This window comes from Mobula birostris, chromosome 8 (assembly GCF_030028105.1).
Source record: "Mobula birostris isolate sMobBir1 chromosome 8, sMobBir1.hap1, whole genome shotgun sequence".
Lineage (NCBI taxonomy): Eukaryota > Metazoa > Chordata > Chondrichthyes > Myliobatiformes > Myliobatidae > Mobula > Mobula birostris.
Window position 1 is genome coordinate 98864663 of NC_092377.1, and position 23550 is coordinate 98888212.

At 41.2% G+C, this 23550-nt stretch overlaps 1 protein-coding gene across 6 annotated transcripts in view; it reads left to right on the forward strand.

The window, feature by feature from the left end:
* Window positions 1–23550, forward strand: part of LOC140201515 (1-acyl-sn-glycerol-3-phosphate acyltransferase delta-like) — a 135365-nt gene that overhangs the window by 21882 nt on the left and 89933 nt on the right. Inside the window, exon 3 of one of the 6 annotated variants that reach the window (XM_072265754.1) lies at window positions 1533–1694. The exons of 4 other annotated variants lie outside the window; for them this stretch is intronic. The gene's annotated coding sequence lies outside the window, so the exon portion shown is untranslated. Of the gene's footprint in view, window positions 1–1532; window positions 1695–22640; window positions 22777–23550 lie in introns of all 6 variants that reach the window. One more of the 6 variants, XM_072265755.1, reaches the window with a different exon arrangement.

Sequence of the window (23550 nt, forward strand, 5' to 3'; positions counted from 1 at the left end):
ATGCTGGAGGAACTCGGCAGGCCAGGCAGCGTCTATGGAAGCGAGTACAGTCAATATTTTGGGCCGAGAGAAAAAAAGATGAGGGGTCAGAGACAGAGGGTGGGAGGGAGGGGAGGGAGAAACACAAGGTAAAACTGGGGGGGTTGGAGAGGTGAAGTAAAGAGTTGGGAAGTTGACTGGTGAAAAAGATACAGGGATCGAGAAGGGGGAGTCTAGTAGGAGAGGACAGAAGGCCATGGACGAAAGTAAAAGGGGAGGAGCACCAGAGGGAGGTAATGGGCAGGCAAGGAGATAAGGTATGAGAGGGAAAATGGGATGGGGAATAGAGAAAGGGGGAGCATTACCGGAAGTTCTAGAAATCTATGTTCATGCCATCAGGTTGGAGGCTTCCCAGACAGAAAGTAAGGTGTTGATCCTCCAAACTGAGTGTGGCCTCATTGCGACAGTAGAAGAAGCCATGGATGGACATGTCAGAACAGGAAGTGGAATGCCACGGACAGACATGTTGGAATGGGAAGTGGAATGCCATGGACGGGCATGGTGGAATGGGAAGTGGAATGCCATGAATGGACGTATTGGAATGGGAAGTAGAATGCCATGGATGGACATGTCGGAATGGGAAGTGGAATGTCATGGACGGACATGTCGGAATGGGAAGTAGAATGCATGGATGGACATGTCGGAATGGGAAGTGGAATGCATGGATGGACATGTCAGAATGGGAAGTGGAATGCCATGGATGGACATGTCAGAATGGGAAGTGGACTGCCATGGATGGACATGTCGGAATGGGAAGTGGAATGCCATGGATGGACATGTCAGAATGGGAAGTGGAATGCCATGGACAGACATGGCGAAATGGGAAGTGGAATGCCATGAATGGACGTATTGGAATGGGAAGTAGAATGCCATGGACAGACATGTTGGAATGGGAAGTGGAATGCCATGGATGGACATGTCGGAATGGGAAGTGGAATGCCATGGACGGACATGGCGGAATGGGAAGTGGAATGCCATGAATGGATGTATTGGAATGGGAAGTAGAATGCCATGGACAGACATGTTGGAATGGGAAGTGGAATGCCATGGATGGACATGTCGGAATGGGAAGTGGAATGCCATGGACGGACATGGCGGAATGGGAAGTGGAATGCCATGAGTGGACGTATTGGAATGGGAAGTGCTACACCTGTCCATACACCTCCTCCCTCACTGCCATTCAGGGCCCCAAACTGTCCTTCCAGGTGAGGCGACAGTTCACCTTGAGTCTGTTGGAGTCATCTTTTGTATCCAGTGCTCGTGGTGTGGCTCCTCTCCTATTAGATGCCCCCTTCTCTATCCCTGTATCTCTTTCGTCAATCAACTTCCCAACTCTTTACTTCACCCCGATTTTCCCCCCCCAGTTTCACCTATCACCTTGTGTTTCTGCGTCCCCTCCCCTCCCACCCTCCATCTCTGACTCCTCACCCCTTTTTTCCCTCCAGTCCTGCTGAAGGGTCTCACCCAAAATGTCGACTACTTTTTTTCCATAGATGCTGCCTGGCCTGCTGAGTTCCTTCAGCATTTTGTGTGTGTTACTTGGATTTCCAGCATCTGCAGATTTTCTCTTGTTTGTGATTGGATCTATAGAGAGTGTTATGTTTTGTAACTTCAAAACATAAACTATTTCAAAGGAAGACACGGGACGCTGAAATGTGAGTCTAACTTTGAGTTATAGTTTAAGCGAAGTGTTCATGTATCACATGGTAGTGTGACGATATATGTAATTTACGTATTTATACATATAACCCGCAAGGAATTATTTAAATGAACAAGAATGCTTTACCAAACATGTATATATTTACTTGAATATTATTGAAATATTAAATACACAACACTCCTCCCTGCTTAGCTATAAATTCCCAATTCAATATAGAATGCATCTCAACTATATACACAGTACGCTATACAGTACATCTACTATCTACAGACATCCACAGCATAGTAAATTTTAAATTGTCCAATTCAGGCCTGAATAGTTCAGCTCTGGAGGATTTTTACTCTTGTGGGATAACATCCTTCATGACAAGGGGGATCACTCTGCTTGGCAGGTGAGAGTTCTGGCTGTGAAAACAACCTTAGGTTGTGGGGCCTCCTTCATGATGGTTGTTGGAGTTGACTCTGAGATTGCAGGAAGTGGTTCTAATAGCAGTAACCACCCTTTTTTTTGTCTTGATCTTTCTTCTTGTTTCTGCATCTTGATCTTGTGAAGGTGTGTTTAGTTCACTGGAGTAATCTCTTATTAATCCTATTGTTGCCTGTATGATCTGATCTCTCCTCTTGATCTTTTCATCCATAACATCATTTGACGAATCCTCTGTTTTCATATCTCCATTGACTCCTTTCTTTTTGGCCTTCCATTCATCCAGCTGGGCTTTGCATCTACTTTTACAAGCAGCTTTTTTTTGAAGTTCATATCCTTAATGCACACAGCAGATCCTGATTCTTTATACTCAAAAAAGCCGAATGCTTGCAACTTTCCTGAATCTGCTTGAACTTTCTTCCAGTTTAAAGCCAAGCCACATTTTGAAAGTAACTGCATGATTAAAATATTAGATACTTTCTCAGATATGTTGCCTACAAAAACTGTAGTAGTTGGACCAGTGCTTTCCTCACTCTTGCTCTTCCTCTGAGCAGCATGGTCTTTCCTTGGTCCAATATGCTTTCCAACCAGAAGCATACAGGTTAGCACCAATACCTGTTTGTCTGGACAATTATTCAAGGTGTTTGGCATGGACACAGTTGTGGCATCATCCAGTGTCTTTATTAATTTACTTTCAGCTGACTTTGTTGCAGAGAATGTGGTAAGCAAATGGTGGATAGATCTGCAACTGTAACAAAAACCAATTTCCCCCGGGATCAATAAAGTATGACTATGACTATGAATGAAGTTGTAGTTGCCTCAGCCAATCATATCCACATAATGCTGGACCTCCTATTTTTTTTAACCACATAGAAGCCCATATGTGGCTTGGTGGTTGTTGTATTTCACTGTTATGAATGTCATTCCCCCAGGAGTTATCTTTTCTCCAGTTTTAAGTTCTTGGTTGGATATGTACAGGCTTCATTTTAGTATCTTTGAAATGCACTTCAAACTCATTTTGTAGAATGACTGAAACAGCCCAACTAGTGTCCAATTACATTTTAATTAATTTGTCATTCCTTGTGGTGTAAGCCATATTGCTGATCTCTTGTTAGTTTTGTGGATATCTAAAGCATGCTTAACAGGTGTGGCAGGGTTTGAATGCCATAACCTCCTACAAAGTTAAATCTTGCAACATAGGAGAAAGCAGAGCTTTGCTTCCGATTGAGCTCAATGCCTTCTATGCTTGCTTTGACCACCAGAACAGGGAGGAACCATCGCACACCCCCATGTCTCCCAATGATCCTTGGACTTAGTATCTAAAGATGACTTCAAGGGAGTGAATCCAAGGAAAGCATCCAGTCTGGATGCTGTATCTGGCTGAGTACTGAAGACCTGTGCTGACCAACTGGTTGGTATGTTCACTGATATCTTCAGCCTCTCACTTTGGCAGCGTGTGCTACCCACCTGCTTCAAGCAGGTTTCAGTCGTACCAGTGCCCAAGAAGAGCGTGGAAACCGGTCTAAAATCACTATTGCCCAGTGGTGCTTACATCCACAGTGACGAAGTGTTCTGAGAGGCTGGTGTTGAAGCTTATTAGCTCCTGTCTGAATGGTGACTTCGAACCACTCCAATTCGTCTACTGAAGCAATAGGTCCATAGTAGATGGCTCAGTGGATCTTCACACAACCCTGGAACATCTGGACAGCAAAGATGCCTACATCAGGATGCTATTTATCAATTACAGCTCAGCATTTAACACCATCATCCCCTCAAAATTAATCAGTAAACTCCAAGACCTGGACCTTAATACCCCCATGTGCAATTGGATCCTGGATTTCCCCACTTGTAGATCCCAGTCAGTTCGGATTGGCAAAAACATCTTCACAATCTCCATTAGCACAGGGGGCTAATTACACAGCAGGGATGTGTGCTTAGCCCCCTGCTCTACCTGCTTTACACTCATGGCTGTGTGGCTAAGTACAGCTTCAACACCATATACAAGTTTGCTGATGACGCCACTGTTGTGGACTGTATCAAAGGTGGTGATGAATCAGCATACAGGAGGGAGATTGAAAACTTGGCTGAGTGGTATAATAACAACCACCTCTCGCTCAATGTCAATAAGACCAAGGAACTGATTGTAGACTTCAGGAGAGGGAAGCCAGAGGTCCATGAGCCAGTAATCATCTGAGGATCAGAGGTGGAGAGGGTCAGTAACTTTAAATTCCTGGGTGTCAGTATGTCAGAGGACCTGTCCTAGACCTTATATAATTGCAATTGCAAAGAAAGCACATTACGCCCCTACTTTATTAGGAGTCTGTGGAGGTTCAGCATGTCATGGAAAACCTAGACAAACTTCTATAGATGTGTGGTGGAAAGTGAGCTGACTGGCTGCATTGCAGCTTGGTGTGGGAACACCAGTGCCTTTGAATGGAAAATCCTACAGAAAAAGTAAAACACCCCCAACCGTTGAGCACATCTACATGAAGCGTTGCCTTAGAAAAGCAGTATTCATCATCAAAGATAGTCTCCTCCCAGTCCACTCTCTTTTCTCACTACTGCCATCGGATAGAAGGTACAGGTGCCTCTGGACTTGCACCACCAGGTAAAGAACAGTTGCTACCCCTCAACCATCAGGTTCTTGAACAAAGAGGGATAACAACACTCACTTAAGGACTGGTTTTAGGAATCTGTTATATTGTTATTTCATGCTCGTTATTTATTGTTATTTATTTATATCTGCATTTGCACAGTTTGTTTACAGTTAACAGTTCCTGATGTTTACAGTTACTATTCTATAGATTTGCTAAGTATGCCCGCAGAAAAAGAATCTCATGGTTGTATGTGGTGACATGTATGTACTCTGATAATAAATTTTACTTTAAACTTTGTAAATCTCAAGGCTACACAGTCCTGCAGTACACTCATCAATATCAGATTTTTCATCAACAGCATGCAGATTGGTACTCTTTTAGAAACTGTAAATTGACTTTTTAGCTTTTTCTCTTCCCGGTGCAGTCCATTTATTTTTGTCTGCCCGCCATGATCCTTGAATGTGTCCTGTTCTGTTGTATTTTCTTCAAGTTTGCCTTCAAACCTGCATTGGCCTGGTGTATGTGAGTCCCTGCCATAATGGTAACACAATTATTTCGGCCAGGCTGGGTTTTTGCTTTGATGTTGCAATTTTGTTCAGGCTCACTTTCATTGCTGACTGCAACTCAGTTTTGTCTCTGTCTGCCATTTCCATTGAAACAGCCTTTTCAACTGCTCTTTTAAATGTGAGTTGTGCTTCAGTTAAGAGCTGTAAGATTCCACAAACTAACTGACCTCTCAGTGCATCATTAGGCCCATCACTGAACTGACAATGGTCAGGCAATCTGTTCAATGAAACGGACTCTTTCTTTTTGACTCTGCTTATGAAACCTAAAGCATTCTGCAATCAACAGTGGCTTTGGTTCTAGGTGCTCCTGCATTACTTTGACAATATTAGCAAAGTTCATTTCTGATGGTTTGGTTGGAGCAGTCAAACTTTGAAGCAAACTGTATGCTTTTAAACCCAAAGCACTCAACAAAACCGATACTTATTTCCCATTGGCTATTTTATTTGCTTCAAAATTCTGTTCAATTTGCTCAGTATATAAAATCCGGTTATCTGTTATGTAATCGAATGTGTCAATCTTTCTGATGTAGCCAAACATCTGTTTTTTCATGATTATCTTTCAGTACTCACTGTTTATGAACCTGTAAATTCTTGCATTTTCTACAGTTTTTTTGAACTCGACTGTTGGCACGTGCTGGGCTGTTTTTTTTTTCACTCACCATTTGTTGTTGCTTTTATTTTTTGGTTCGAATGTCTCTCTGCGCTTCAATAGGTTGATAGCAAATGTTATGTTTTGTAACTTAAAAACATTAATCTTGTCCTAAAGTAGACACAGGAGTCTGGGAATGTGAGTCTAACTGATCTTTACTTTAAGCAAGGCGCACATGTATCACATGGTAGTGTGACAACGTATGTAATTCACGTATTTATACACATAACCCATAATGAATTATTTAAACGAGCAAGAATGCTTAGTCAAATAAGACACTTCAGCTGATTCCCTAGGAATCAAACTGGCAACTCTTTACTTTATCCCCTCCAGTGTAAACAGATTCTGTCTTGGACAGCATTCCTGTACACAGTTATTTCAGAAATTGAGTCCTGTACACATTACTTTAGGTACTGGCTCACCAATGCCCCATATAATTGGAGTAAGACTTGTACCAATGCACTTGTGTTCTGGATGTTTGGTGGACTTCGCCCATTCAGCTGCTTAATTTCTTGCTGTATTTGGCATGTTAACTTCCAGTGATTCATGTACAAAGATACCCAGGCCTTTTTGAACACCAGTATTTTAGAATCTCCCACTTTTAAAGAAAAATCTTGAAAAGATTTGTTCAAATTCCACCATTGAGCATATCTACAAGGAGCACTGCCACAAGAAAGCAGCATCCATCATCAAGGACCCCTACTATCCAGGCTCTCATCTATTTGCCATGGTTGGGAAGAGGGTGCAGGAACTTTAGGTCCCACACCACTAGGTTCATAACAGTTATTACCCTTCAACCATCAGCCTCCTGAATCAGTGTGGGTAACTTCACTCACCCCAACTCTAAACTGATTCTGCAGCCTATGGACTTGCTTTCAAGAACTCTACAACTCATGTTCTCAACATTATTTATTTACTTACTTTTAAAATTGTTTTTGTTTTTTGTATTTTGCACAGTTTGTTTTGCACATTGGTTGCTTGTATGTATTTATGTGTAGTTTTTAATTAATTCTATTGTATTTCTTTGTTCTACTGTGAATGCCTGCACAAAATTGAATCTCAATGTAGCATATGGTGACATATGTAATCTGATAATAAATTTACTTTGAACTTTCAAATGTGAATTCACTCTCTAAATTCAGCCTCTGCCTAATTCTACTATTATATTGCAAGGGTTCTGTTACTGCTTAATAAATTCCAGCATGTCTCTCGCTAATGCCTGCTGTTCCCCATTCTCCCTTGTTCTTTTAAGCTGTGAGTTTACAATTATCACATTTCAATTATGGAAACCATTCCAAAGTTTGCTTTTTTTTTGACGATGACGACCAGTGCATTTAGTATCTCTGGCTTAGCTTTTTTCTCAAGTACTAGTATGCAAGTTTACACAATCAAGTCATTGGGTCTAAGTACGCAGGCACAATATTTGATTAATTTCTCTGCTATTCCTTATTTCTTAGTATCATTTTTTGGTTTCAGTCTGTAAGGAAGCACTTTTAAATTTGGTTAATCTTTTTGTAAACGTGTAGAAGCTCCATTTTGCCTGCCCTTTCTAAAAGAGAATTCTTTTAAAATATTTAATATTCAAACTTGATCATTTTACCACCAAATACCTGTAGTGGCTGTTAGAATGTACTAATTTATTTTCAGTTGTGCATTAATTTATCACCTTTGTTAGAAATCCTGTGTGTATTCAGATAGAAAATTAAAATTGTTTTTATCATTTTTGCCTGGAAATTAAATGTACTTTCATCATTTATAGATCTAAGTAAACTAGCCTGATACTCCGCTGATCCTTTAATTCAAAGTTCAAAGTAAAAAGTAATTTTTATTAAACATCAACTTTATACCTAACTTAAATGCGTATATGTGCTATTATAACAAAAAATTTTTTAAGGTGAGTGCTAAAGAAATTGTACCACAATAAAATAAAGTTCCTTTTCAGATATTATTTTTGCTCTCCTGAGCAAGTTTGAGATTTAAGATTCTAATATTAAAATAAGATTATAATCTGTGCACAAAAATACAAAAATTTATATCAGTTTTCTTCCACCTAAGCCTTCAATAGAGTCCATCCCTTTATCTCTGTCTGCTACACTATCCTTGTATGTTCCTATCACCCTTGTCAGCTTCTTGTCTGCATACTCCAATTCTCCCTCCCTTCAGCTCCCTATCTGGCATCTCTCACCTCTCTGTCTCTTACAGAATTTTTGTTTTGTCGATGCTATTACAGGTAAATAATTAAATATGACTACTAAACAGTCCATTATGTTTTTGTAATTCCTTAAGACCATAAGACAATAAGATATAGGAGCAGAATTAAGCCATTTGGCCTATTTTAGTCTGCCCAGCCATTTCATCATGGCTTATCCATTTCCCTCTCAGCCCTGATCTCCTGCCTTCTCCCGTATCCCTTCATGACCTTACCAGTCAAGAATCTATCAACCTCTGCCTTAAATGTACATAAAGACTCTGCCTCCACAGCTGCCTGTGGCAAATAATTCCACAGATTCACCACTATCTGGTGAAAGAAATTGGCTAAAGTAATTCCCAAATGTTTGACTTATTTCCTCGTGGCCCTGTAATTTGTTTCCCATTTTGAAGTTTACTGTTTAATCTGTTCTAGCAACTTTCCAAGGCATTCCAGATCGTCATAACTTGCACACAATAGGATTCTCTATGTTCACATCAGATTACAGAGTCCGTTTTCGCTGTTAACTAAGATGTCAGCCAACGCAAACTCTTTATTTCACTTTACTGAAAATCTTACATTTAATTACCAGTTTACTAATAAATTTTGTAACTTTCATATATTTAGCATGATGCTGCAAATTGTGTTGAATTCTGGGAGACAAAAGTTAGAAGTTGCAAGCATTTTTGAATGAAGTAGAGGAATTTTAATCAGGTTTAGTGGTAGAAGTTGTAGCTGGAAGTTTTGTCCATTTTGCATGGCTGTAGAGATGTCAATGGCCACACCTACAACAACGGTACAGGTTTCCCCCGCCATCCGAAGGTACAGCGTTCCTATGAAATGGTTCGTAAGCCGGAATGTCGCAAAGTGAAGAAGCAATTACCATTTATTTATATGGGAAAAATTTGTGAGCGTTCGCAGACCCAAAAAAATAACCTCCCAAATCATGCCAAGTAACACACAAAACCTAAAATAACAGTAACATAGTAAAAGCAGGAATGATATGATAAATACACAGCCTATATAAAGTAGAAATACTTTTCTACAATCATTGCCGCACTGTTGTCCATAGTGAAAATCTCATGCAAGTGCTCTCAGCAGAAACACACTCTCTCCAGTAACCTTTAAGCTATGAAGCTGCCAAATCATACTAAATAACACATAAAAATACACAGCCTATATAAAGTAGAAATACTGTATGTACAGTGTAGTATCACTTACCGGAATTGGGAGGACAGCGAGCACACTAATGATGGTGTGTTAGGCGGAGTCGTCAGAGGTTGGGGTGGTGCAGTGGTCCCTAACCTCCAGGCGGCGAACCAATATTGATCCGCGGAGAATGCAGCGATACAGCGGTAGCCGGGATGCACCCAGCACATCTTTAAGAAAAAAGCAGAAATAAATAAGTTAATTAATTAGGTGCCACCGATTGCCGGTTGATTGCCTAATAGAGGCGATTGCCGATTGCGTTGCATTAGGGTTAGGGTTAGCCTCTGATCTGGGCCGACATTTACGTGCCAGGCGGCACCTAATTAATTAGCTTGTTTATTTCAGCTTTTTTTCTTAAAGTTATGCTGGGTGCGTCCTGGCTACCGCTGCATTCTCTGTAGCAATGTATCAGTCCACAGCCCGGGGGTTGGGGTGGTGGGACACTGGGGTGTCATCTCATCATCGTCTGTTTCCATCAGGGCAGGCAGATCATCTTCTTCTATATCTGTCTGCCTTGATGTTGAAGGTCGAGGTTCATCGTCTGCTGTGGCTGATGTGGAAGGCTTGAAAAATGACGGTACGCTTGACTGCTTAGCCTCGCGCATTTTTTTTTATCATATAGTTCTTTGTAAGCACTCAAACCATCCTGCAAATATGCCCTAAACCTATGTACGCTTTCAATTGCTTCACGTTCAGTTCCTGGACGACTTCACTTTTGGTCCGTTCGCTACTGCATTCGGTTTTGATTGTTATCCTTTCCTCTTCCAATTGCATCAACTCTTCATCTATCTTGGTCATGGGATGCCAAAACCTCTTCAACATCTTCGTCAACTTCCACAAGCCAAACTCACTTTGTCCTTACTTCGTTCACTACGATCGAAACGCTTAATTATGTCTAGTTTTACGCTAAGTGTAACACCCTTAGGAGTTCTTTTAGGCTATTCCGATACCTAGAACTCATCTGGCCAACGGCTGCTCACAGGCACGTGTTTAAGCAATGACAGCTAGAATGCAGTTCTGGGGGAGGAGCTTGGCTGCTCGGGGCACGCACTGCCTTTTATCGCGTGCTGTTTTTTTCATAACAGTGAAAACACCTTCTGTTAGCGAAAACAGGTAACTAATGTAGGTCTTTTGTAACAGCGAGGTTTCATAAAGCGAACGTTCGAAAAGCGGGGGACACCTGTATCAGATTTGTGATTTGTGGACTGCTGAATAGACTAGTCCTAGTTTGCACAATTAGATCAAATGAAATTGAGCATTGCATGGAAAGACGATTTAGCATGATATAAAAGCAACTGGAAACAAAAAGGTAAGGTTTTGCATTTGGGGGCAGTGAAAGGAGCATCAGAAAACAGTAAATTCGGTTTGGACTGACTTCAAGTTCCAGTTTATTGTACAATGCACACTAAAAATGCCATGACAAATAACTTTATTGCAGCAACGGGACAGTACATTACAAATGAGTCATGTTGGATTCTGATGTTTTGGTGATCCAAAGGTGGTTATTACACAGTGAGTGGTAGGGCATTGAGGAGTGGGAATACAGGTCCATAATTCATTGAAAGTAGTGTTACAGTTAGATAAGGTCATAAAGAAAGCTTTTGGCACACTGGCCTTCATAAATCAAAAGTATTGAGTCCAGAAGATGGGATGTTATGATGAAGCCTAATTTAGAGTAATGTGTGCAGTGTTGGACACCTACCTACAGGAAAGATGTAAACAAGGTTGAAAGAGTACAGAGAAAATTTACAAGAATGTTGTTGGAACTGGAGACCTGAGTTATAAGGAAAGATTAAATAGATTAGAACTTTATTCCCTAGAAAATAGAAGATTGAGGGGAGATTTGATCAAAGTATACAAAATTATGCAGGTTATGGAAAGGGTAAATGCAAGCAGGCTTTTTCCACTAAGGTTGGGCAAGACTACAACTGAAGGTCATGGGTTAAGGGTGAAAGGTGAAATGTTTAAGGGGAACCTGAGGGGGAACTTCACTCAGGATGGGGTGAGTGTGGAACAAGCTGCCAGTACAATGGTGGATGCGATTTTGATTTCAGCATTTAAGGGAAGTTTGGACAGGTACATGGAGGGGTGTGGTCTGCGGGCAGGTTGATGGGAGTAGGCAGCTTAAATGGTTCAGCACAGACTAGATGGGCCAAAGGGCCTGTTTCTGTGCTGTCGTTTTTATAACTCTTACTCTAAGTCAAGAATGAGGCATAAAGCCTTTGGCTAATGGCCGTTTTATGACATGTATCAAGAGAAAAGAAGTGTTAAGAGAATTTAAAAAAAACAACCTGAAAAATAGTCACGGTCTTTCCATATTAGACTAGAGATAAAAGAAATTCCATTGATAACAATCAATAAAATAGCCAGATTTAATTAATGTAACATCTACTGAAACCAAGAAGTTTCTGGAAAAAGAGGCAACTGTACCATAATTACTAGAAAATTCACTGAACAATCACATGTATATAGGTAATAATAATACAGCCCAATTCAGTAGTCAACAAACTTAATTTAACAAATTAGACATGCACAACAATTTAACACTAGTGGAAATTAAAAGAGTAGAAGAAACCTTGAGGTGTATGTGAGTTAGGCTACGTCCACACTATGCCAGATAATTTTGAAAACAAAGCTTTTTCTCTTCGTTTTGACCTTCCGTCCACACTGAAATGTCGTTTTCAGCCCCCGGAAAACGGAGATTTTCAGAAATGGTATCCAGAGTGAATAAATCTGAAAATGCCTAATATCCGTTGCAGTGTGTACGGGGTAACCGGAGCTTTTTAAAACCGCTGTCATGACGTGTCGGAACAGATGGCTGCAGTGCGGCATTTCATTGTTTTCTTCTTCTTCTTCTTCTTCTTCTTATTATTATTATTACTTTATGGTCGCCAAAGAATTGATACTAGAGCATACAATCATCACAGAGATATTTGATTCTGCGCTTTGCAGAACCTAACAATTTCAGAATAGACGGCAACGAGACTGAAGCCAGAAGAGTTGGAAATGTACTCACCAAATACTTTGACCCATAGCTTACTGAATAAATAAGTATAGTCACTTTGCCCTGTTTTCTGTCCTTGCTTGTATGAAGGTGTTTTACCTATTTATGCAAGTACTTCTCTGACAGTAGATGTGTAACAGCCTAATGTAACATTGTATGGAAATACAAGATAACACTGATGCAGACATACTTTATACATTTAACAAGGTGCTTTATTAATGCAACAGAGTTTGTCGTCAGCCGAGTCATACTGTCCGTGAACTCCCTGTCGGTTGCCTCCATGCGCTCCAGTATTTGTTTTTTTTTAGTTTTATGTCCTCCTGCGCGAGAGCCAAGAGCAATTCCTTTGAAGTTTTTCTACTCTGTAACTGGACAAACGCGCACCAAGTATATCGCTTCCTCTTTGCTTGTTTTCTGTGTGTCCTGCACGTGCCCAGTAGGAGGAGATTCGCCCAAATATCTGCCTAATGTGGACAGAGATATTTTGAAAAACGCTTAGTGTGGACGCCTATTGTTTTTACTCGAAACCGGCGTTTTCAAAATTATCCGGCGTAGTGTAGATGTAGCCTTAGATTCATATACCTCCTGCTCGATGAGGTGCAGGAATTGAGAACGGACCATGAACCAGATGATGGGGGTCCCCAGTGATAGATGTTAATTTCCTGAGGTTTGGCTTCTTGTACGTGACCTCTGGTGGACATCCAGCTTCCTGTAGGAAAGATGAAATGTGGTTAGCGGGTGGGAGGGTGGGAAGAATGTGTGGGTAAACTGAGGGTAATGAGATAACTAGTATCAGAGAAGCAAATGTGGACAGTGTAACAAAGTTAACTGAATTGTTTGCAAGAAATGAGAATAAAGTTTGGGGGAAAAAAACCAAGTCTGCTGATCAGAGTTTCTGATCTCAAACATCAGTTGATGTTTAATAAGTGAGAAGGGGGTGGCACGGTGCACAGTAGCGTAGCAGTGAGCAGAACGCTTTCCCACGTTCATTTCCTGGAGCTGCCTGTGGAGTTTGTACGTGCTGTCAGTGAGTAGCTGAGTTTCCTCCAAGTGCTCTGGTTTCCTCCCATATTCCAAATCCCTACGGGTCGGTAGGTTAATTGGGCAGAGCGGGTTTGTTGGGCTGGAAGGACCCGTTACCGTGCTGACCCTATAAATAAAAATACTAAATTATAACTCTTCAGTTGTACGGAGAATACCATGTGATTAGAGTTGCTTTGGTAAATAAGCATTTGTGCATCAAATTTGTTTCACTTTTGCACAATTTGTAGTGTGCACTGATTGATAGTCTTTGTTTATGCATGCAAACTTGTTCAGGAGCCTGATGGTTGTAGGGTAAAAACTGTTTCTGAATCTGGTGCTGTGGGACCTGGGGCTCCTGTACCTCCTTCCTGATGGTAGCAGTGAGAAGAGATCATGTAAGGGGTCCTTGATGATGGAGGCTGCTTTCTTATGACAGTGCTCCTTGTAGGTGTGCTCAGTGGTGAGGATGGCTTTGTGATGGACTGGGTTGTATCCACCCCTTTCTGTTCCTGGGCAATGGTATTTCCATACCAGGCCATGATGTAGCCAGTTAGGATAATCTCCACGCTGCATCTATTGAGGCCCTGCTTTGAATCTGTTGACACGGATTTGAATTGAGGTATTCAAAGCACGATAGTTCACATAAATCTGTAGTTCAGATAATTCTGATTTAAAAACCTGTGTCCTTATTTTGGTTTCAGATTTCAATACAAGAAAACGGGAACAGGAGAAGGAGCTCTCAAACTTAATCTACCATCCCCTGTGATCATGACCAATTTACCCCAGTATCCAACATACTTCTATGTGCCAGATCCCCACAGTCTTTTGAAAGCTTTATCTTCCTCCTCCTGGGGCGTCATGGTAGCTTTGTGGTTAGCGCGACGTTACTACAGTTTGTGGGGTGGGGGGGGTGGTCTGAGTTCAATACTGATGCCATCTGTAAGAAGTTTTTATACGTCCTTCCAGTACCCGCATGGGTTTCCTCCGGATGCTCCTCTTTCCTCCCACATTCCAAAGATGTCCTTGTGAACTGTCCTGTGATTAGGCTAGGGTTAAATAGTGGATTGCTGGGCAGTAGTCCAGAAGGGCCTGTCCTATGCTGTATCTCTAAATAAGATAAATACGGTGCCTGTAAAAAGTATTCAGCCCCTTTGGAAGCTTTAACGTTTTATTGTTTTATAACATTGAATCACAGTGGATTTAATTTGGCTCTTTTTGACACTGATCAGCAGAAAAGATTATTTCATGTCAAAGTGAACACAAGTTTCTACAAGTTGTTGTAAACTTGTTACAATTATTAAACACAAAATGATTAATTGCATAATTACTCACCCCCTTGAAGCCGGTATTTAGTAGATGCACCTTTGGCAGCAATTACAGCCTCGAATTTCTGTGGATAGGTCTCTACCAGCTTTGCACATCTGGACACTGCAATTTTTCCCCATTCTTCTTTAGAAGACTGCTCAAGACCTTTCATATTGCATGGGGTATCATGAGTGAACAGCCCTTTTCAAGTTCAGCTACAAATTCGCTATTGAATTGAGGTTAGCTTTGGCATTATGCTTGGGTTATTGTCCTGCTGGAAAACAAATCACCCAAGTCGCCTTTCCTTGGAGATTGCACCAGGTTTTCCTCCAGGATTTCCCTGTATTTTGCTGCATTCATTTTACCCTCGACCTTCACAAGCCTTCCAGGGCCTGCTGCAGGGAAGCATCCCCACAGCATGATGTAGCCACTACCACGCTTCACGCTAGGGATGATGTGCAGTGTTTGGCTTATGTCAAAGATAGTGTTTAGTTTGATGGCCAAAACACTCTGTTTTGATTTCATCAGACCACAGAACCTTCTTCCACCTGACTTCAGAGTCTCCCATATGCCTTCTGGCAAACTCTAGCCTAGATTTCATGTGAATTTTTTTCAAAAGTGGTTTTCTCTTTGCCACTGTCCCGTAAAGCTGTGACTGGTGAAGCACCCAGGCAACAGTTGCTGTATGCACAGTCTCTCCCGTCTCAGCCTCTGAAGCTTCCTTCCTCACTAGTCCCCTTCTTGCATAGTCATTCAGTTTTTGAGGACTGCCTGCTCAAGGTGGATCTACAGCCCCCCCATATTCTTTCCAATTCTTGATGATTGACTTAACTGTACACCAAGGGGTATTCAGTGATTTGGAAGTTTTCTTGTATCCATCTCCTGGCTCGTGTTTTTTCAATAACCTTTTCACAGAGTTGCTTGGAGTGTTCCTTTGTTTTCATGGTGTAGTTTTTGCCAGGATACTGACTCACCAGCCGTTGGACCTTCCAGATACAAGTGTATTTTTACCACAATCAACTGAAGCACCTTGACTGCACACAGGTGATCTCCATTTAACTCAATATGTGACTTCTGAAACCAACTGGCTGTAGCAGTGATGATTTGGTGTGTCATATTAAAGGGGGCAAATACTTATTCAATCAATTATTCTGTATTTTATTTTTATTTAATTTAGATCACTTAGCAGAGATCTGTTTTCGCTCTGACACGAAAGAGTCTTTTTCTGTTGATCAGGGTCAAACAAAACAAATTAAATCCACTGTGATTCAGTCGTGAAACAATAAAACATGAAACCTTCCAAGGGTGTGAATTGCTCTTATAGGCACTGTGGATTCCCTTTGTTTACTTGGGATACTATGCTGCTGAATTGGGGCAGGACTCTTGCCGAACAGTTTCTAACTAACATCAGATGCATGCACTTTTGTGGCTGTTGGACACTACACCATAGTGGAATTATACAGTGGATTCTGGTTAATTTGGACACATCAGTGCCAGTACATTTAGTACATTTTGGTCCAATTAAGTGGCTGCCCGAATTAGCCGAAGTTTCAAAGAAATAGTTAAAAACATTTGAAAAGACAAGCTACCATTTATTTGAGTAACAAATTATATATTTAAATGGACTATAGAACAAGTTAGAACACTGTCAATACTGCTACAGTACTATAAAACTGTATTAGTTAATAGTATTGATGGAGGATATCATGATTTTTGATTGGCTGTAAATGAACAAAATCAGTGCAGACATCTCATGCAGATAATGGAAACCTTCATACAATGCTTTCAACGATTGCATCCTCCAAATCTTCATTTTCATTGTAACATTCAAGATGATTGTTGATACCTTCAAATTCTTTGTAGTCCCTAACTTGAAGTAGTGAAATCATTTCATTTTCACTCATGGCTGTTTCTGCCATCTTTAAGCCCGAATGCTTGGAAGCGCAGTGAGAAAAGCAGCTGTCAATTATCTTACAGCTTATCTCAGCCACCACCAGTGACAAAAATCACTGCTTTTGGAGCACAGAAACGGTGTAAAGTCCAACGGCCACAAAAGTGCATGTGTCTGAAGTTAACTGGAAACTATTCAGCAAGTCTCTGCCCCAGTGAAGCAGCATAGCATCCCAGGTAAACAAAGGGAATCCCAACTATTTTCTCAGTTTTGTTCTTTAAGAGTTATCCCAAATAAGAGGCTGTCCTAATTAATCAATGGCCCAATTAACCGAATCCACTGTAAGTTATAAAAACCCTGGAGTAAAGAACTCAGAGATTCACTACTCTTTGCAGGGGTTGGGGGGGGGGGGAGGAGTGGGGCTAACGTTTCTTTGTAATTGAGTTTCAAATGATTGATACTGTAGGGCAGGTTTATTTAATATGAGTGATGGCATATTTTGGTTTGGGAAAGAAATACCATTGTGAGAGTAATTCATGAAGTGGCTTGATGAGAGGAGTTATAAAGAGGAAGTGCTGAACTTCAGGGCAAAATTGCAGTAAAATTTAAAGTAAAGCACACAACCAGGAGTAGAAATGTTATTTGGAATTGTAGAAGATGTTGGTGAGGCCTATTGTGGAGTATTGTGAGCAGTTCTGGTCACAGACTTACAGGAAATAGAGCAATAAGATTGAAAGACTGCAGAGAAAATTTACAAGAATGTTGTGGACCTGATTTGCAAGGAAAGGTTGAGGAGATTAGAACTACAGTTCTTAGAGTGTAGGAGGATGAGGTGAGATTTGATAGAGGTATTCAAAATTATGAGGGGTATAGATGGGGTAAATGCATGCAGGCATTTTCCACTGAGGTTGGGTGAGACAAGAACTAGGTTAAGGTGAAAGGTGAAATGTTTAAGGGGAACACAAGGGGGACCTTCTTTACTCATGCAGTGGTGAGAGTGTGGAGTGTGCTGCCAGTGGAAGTGGTGGATGAGCGTTCGATTTCAACATTTAAGAGAAATTTGGACAGGTACATTGATGGGAGGGGTGTGGAAGGCTGTGGTGCAAATGCAGGTTGATGGGATGAGATAGATTAATAGTTCAGCATGGACTAGATGGGCTGAAGGGCCTGTTTCTGTGCTGTAGTATTTTATGACTTTGTGGCTTCTTGAGCACTTTGACAAATTTAAATAACGAATTTTTAAAGCCTTGATCTTTGTCTTCCTGTGCTGAAGGCAGATTCAGGATGATTGTCACCAACAGGAAGTGAAGAAGGGGGACTGAAGATGGCAAGTATCCTGGTCTCAGGAAAAGGGAAAAAGCACATTTTATCTTGGTGGAGCAATCATGAGAATTTAAAAGGGAAGGTGTCAAGGTGATACTGGACTACTGATTAGAACTGTTGAAATGAGATTTTAAAAAAAAGTCAAGGGCAAACAGTAGAGCTAGTTGTCATTCCTTTTGCTTCTAACTAGAATTTAGATTCTAGGAAACTGAGAAGGGCCAGTTCATCTCTGACAAGACCAACTGTCCTTTCTCAGTTTCTTAGAACTGATATCCATCTGTCTGAGGATTGCTTTCTTTTGAACTTGTGCTTAATAAATGCTGTTTGTGTTGTTTTAGTATAACACAGTTTGTTATGGGGAAAAATGAGGCTCCTCTACATAGTGGCACGGCATTTGATGACATTTTAGACTCCCACATGCAGAATGAGAAAGCTGGAATGTTTTGTATTCTTAGCACTTTTGTGTTCGTGTACATCCAAATTTATTTCTCCCTGCAAGAATGGGCGAAAGAATGCTGGTTATTCATTGTCTTTACTATTACAAAGTAATAGTATTTACTGGTTCATGCTTTTGCTGGTCTTTGTTTCCTGTTAGTTACTTTTCTCGATTCTCTGATCACTCGGAATAGTCCTGCACAGGAGGGCAGACTGCCATGGAGTTTGCAGCACTTTCTGAAGAGCTATTCAATCAGTCACATTGCACATCCTTTTCCCTGACTTCACAGTTTATTTTTCTCTAAATATTTATTTGATTTTCTTTGGAAGATTAGGAACATTAAGGAAGTTACTCTCTCTGTCAGTGTTTCAGATAAATTACACTTTTTCATTTTTTCCAGTATTTATTTTTAATTAATTCTTTGTAAATCTTTGAATTTTTGTCTTTCACTTTGTTTTTTTTTCTACTTGAACTCTGTTGCTTCCCCCCCCCCCCCCATTTAGTCCTGCCAGCGTCTCTTTTACTCTTCTCTGAGACCTGCTTGTCTCCTCATTGTTCCTCAGTAATGGTAACCAATCCTCCGGGATGGACGGGAATTAAAGTTTAATCTCCAGAGAGTTGCTTCAAGCAACCAGGGAGGAAAAATCATAGGGGCAGTATAAAATAGTAAGTTTTTCCCCCCTTTGGAGAACCTATCTGTATACTACTAAAACTTTCATGCTCTGTCTGTCTGTCTGTTTGTGACCTCCAATTAGCGCAAACGGTGCATTACAGCGGCACTTTTTTTGGCTAAAACGAATTAAAATGCGCTAACTTACAGAATGCAGGCAAAGTTCAGTGTTTTATATTCGTATAAAATTGCTCATTCGCCAAAAATCAACAGGCTGGCTTTCACCCGAGACCCGATCAGCCATCATGGAAACAGGACACGACAGTCCAACGCATGCACATCGGCCAGCCTCAGCAGCAACACCTACCGGAGCAGAAGGGCAGGGCAGCTCTATTTTGAGGGGTCACATTCTGCTAGTCACCATCAGCATGTGCAGGATAGGGACAGATCTCACTGCCACCCATCAATGAGAGATAATTAAATCTTATTGTAATCACGTACTTGGAGACACCCACAGAACCCTTTGCTGCAGTCAAAGGACAGCAGTGACTATATCACTTCCATTTAGGAGAGCGCAAACCGCATCATCAAGAATAATCAGCATCCTTTGGTGTTAGTGCTTCGTATCTTCTATCCAGCATTAGGGTAAATCAAATGGTCAGCCTAATTATGCCACGTGGAGAGGGAAGGGGGACATTATGGTCAAGAGATGACGCCAAACGTCGTTGAGAAGCGGCAAGGAGAGGGAGAGAAAAAGAATCGAATGAGGCCAGGGCCGCACAACACCAGGATCAAAGAGTCAGGACAAAAAAAGATGAGAGAAGAAGAGACAGAGGAGGAGGGGCATGCACGTCTCCAGGATCAGAGACAAACAACAAACAGCAGAAGAGATGAAGAGACGGGGGATGAAAGGGCTGCACACCTCCAGAATGACAACTAGAGGCACAAGAGTGGCAGATAAACCAGAAATGATGCCATCAAAAGTGTCCTTCGTTAAACGAGGAGGAGCTATATTTGCTTTGCTACTTGTCGTTCTTCTTTAATAAACTGAGGTTTTCTACTTCAGTTTCCAAAGCAAAGCGATACCAATAGCATTCAGGAACACTTAATGTTCATTCTGGACATCGGACTGCACTACCCTTCTCTCAAAGGGTGCCCCAACGGGTCACCCCATTGTCTAGTATTTGTATGATTTCAGATAATTAGCTACCTGATGGATAATTATTATCCAGTTGAATTGACATTATATCCCTAACAGTGAGTTCCAACGATTCTCCTGTTGGAAGAGTATTGAGAATGCAGCTATTGGTCATCGGACATCTTGTGATGAATCATCCAAGGCTGTCTTCAGCTGGAGTTCAGTGATCCTGATCTCAAGGTCATCACCTGACAGCTAATCATTTTACCGTGTGCATTGGGTCGTGTTATTTTAATATACCAGAATTGTGTTGTGCTTGTTAAAAGGACAAAAGGATGATTGCCTAGACATTGAAGTGTATGTCGCCCATTCTTTAATGTGCAAATCATAAATAGAAGTTGTAGGTGACATTGTGCTCATGGCAAGATTGCCACATGTACAATGCTTTGTACTGGCAGTCACTTTTTTGGGTGTCGTGTGCATATAGGACAATGCAGTTGACATGTGCTGTTGTGACAGAAATTGGGTTCAAATGTGGTGACCCCTGACCTTTATTCACTCCAACTAGGAGAAACCCCTGGAACAAATTTCAATACGCCTTGGGTCAAGCCAAGCTATGTCATTGTTGGAAATCACACAGATTTATAAAATTATAGAATGATGGCTCGAAGAGGGGCAAGAATGCCAGATAACCATTTCTGATTACTCGAGTATCAGATTGGATCAAAAGGGATTGACAACATTGCTTCAAGAAACGATTGACCTAGGATATTTTAGAAGGATGATTAAATGGAGCTATATAGGTTGAGTTAAAGAACAAAAAGAAAGGGACTTTCACACTGTTGGGAATGTAATGTACAACTCTGAACTGTGCAGAGGCTGAAGAACAAATATTTTATGGGTGGTAATAGTTAGATATTTCACTTTTGCAAGTGTTGGCTAGAATGCAATCAAGTGTAAAAGTTACAAAGAGCAAAGATATTCTTAAGTCACTTGCTAGGGAACTTTAGTGGCTAATGTGATGCAATCCTGACAAGATTAAAATGTACAAGATCTTAAGAAGTCATGGTTGATTGGATATAAAAAGGATATTTCCTCTTGTGGATAAATCCAGAAGAAAGGGTCATTGCTTGAAAAGAATGGGACACCCATTTAAAACAAATGAGACAACATTTCTTGTGAGTGTTCTGAGCCATTGAAAGTCTTTTCCTCAAAGCCTGGTCGAAGCAGAGTCTTTGAAATATGTGAGGAAATGGCACACAGATTCTTGTCTTGCGAAGAGTTGCTCAAAGTCGATGACAATGCGGACTTACAATAAGATTACCGACTATTCTCATTGAATGGCATTGCTGTTGTCATCTACGAAAAGTATTAAACCCTGGTATTGACTCCTATCCATCCCCATCCTCTTCCATCAACTGTCTACAACAGGCATCTTCACACTGTAGCAGTATCACCTAAAAAGCAATGTCATCCTTCTCTCCACGGCAAACATTGCACAAGTTATTGTCAACAAGTCCTGACTGGCTACATCACTTCCACCAATACCAGACTCCAGAAGTAGTTACACCAAGCACCATCATGATTGCACTAAAGCTTTCAAAGTGTTCTCAAAGCCAAAACACAAGATGCTGGAAACACTCAGCAGGCTGGGCAGCATCTGTGGAGGGAGAAACAGTTAACCTTTCAGGTAATCCCAACTGGGTATTCTGCTGCATGCTATGCCAAAATCATTTGTGTGTTGCTTCACATTCCATGATGGTAGCATCAAGGTAATGAGCACATGGTGTGATGATAGACTCATACTTTGCAGTGATGAGGGCTAATCAGACCAGATGATTCTGTGGGGCTCTCCAGTCAGAATCAGGTTTAATATCACTGACATACATCATGAAATTTGTCATTTTGCAGCAGTGTGGTGCAATACATACAAACTATAAATTACAATGAGAAATATACTATAGAAGCATTAGATAAGTAGTGCAAAAAGGAGCAAAAAATACTGAGGTAGTCTTCATGGATTGGTTCATAGTCAATTGAGAATCTGATGGTGGAGGGGAAGAATCCTAAAACCTTTTTAGGGTCCTTTATCTCCCTGATGACAGCAACGAGAAGAGATTAGTACAATATCCAGCAATTTCAGGCAGCATCTATGGAAAGAAATAAAGAGTCAATGTTTACTGACAAGGAAGGGAGAGGAAGCCGGAATAGGGAGGTGGGGAAGGGGAAAGAGTACATGCTGGAAGGTGATAGGTGAAGCCAGATGAGGGGGAAGGTTGGTGGGTGGGGGTAGGAAGTGAGGAGCTGGGAGGTGATAGGTGGAAAAGGCTGAAGAAGAAGGAATCTGATGGGAGAGGAGAGTAGACCATGGGACAAGGAGGGGCACCAGAAGGAGGTGATAGGCAAGTGAGGAGAGAATTCAGTTCCCATTATGACCACAGTTAAATTTGGATTCAATTCGTAGAAACATGCCATTAGGCTGGGAAGAGTGCAGAATATATTTACAAGGATTCTGCCAGCACTTGAGGGTCTGCGTTATAGAGAGAAACAGACTGGGACTTTGTATTTTTTTTACTCAGTGGGTGATCAGTACATGGGATGAACTGCCAGAAGAAGTTCCTGCCAAAGTCTGTAAGGAGTGTGTACGTTTTCGCTGTGGCCAAGTGGGTTTCCTCCATGTGCTGTGGTTTCCTCCCACATTCCAGCAACGTACAGGTTGGTAGGTTTATTAAAGTGCAGCGCGGAATAGGCCCTAGTGGCCCTCCTGTCCCTTTGTGCCACACCGCTCAGCAATCCCTGGTTTAATCCAAGCCTAACCACAATGACCAATTAATCTTCCGACCCATATGTCTTTGGACTCTGAGGGGAAACCGGAGCACCTGGAGGAAACCCACTCGGTCGCGGGGAGAACATACAAACTCCTGAACCCAGATTGCCTGTATTGTAAATCATTGTGCTATCCGCAATGCTACTGTACCATGTGTAATAGAGTGGCGAGGGCCTTTTACCATGCTGTATCTCTAAATAAAACTTTTAAAACTCTATTGACACTGCACATAAAGGCAAAAATAAAATTCAAGTAGGATAGAAAGCATAAGAGAATGCTCTAGAAACAAATAAACATTCTGAACTCTCCTCCCGGAGGTGAAAGGACAGTTGTAAACACAAAATGAATTTGTAGGGAGTGATGTTAGAACCGTTATTGAAACATGGTCGTGAGGCACTGGGAATGGGACTGTAGGGTCCACAGGAAAAGAAATGGAAGCCTTGATGATTAAGAATAAAAATCTACTGCTGGTGGGGATGTGAAACTGGCAATGGAGTAGTCATGGCTATAGATAAGAAATAGAAAAGGATCTTAAGCAACACACACACACGATACTTGAGGAACTCAGCAGGTCAGGCAGGATCAATGGAGGGGAATAAACAATTGATGTTTAGTGCTGTGACCCTTCATCAGGACTGGAAAGGAAGAGGGAAGAAGCCAGA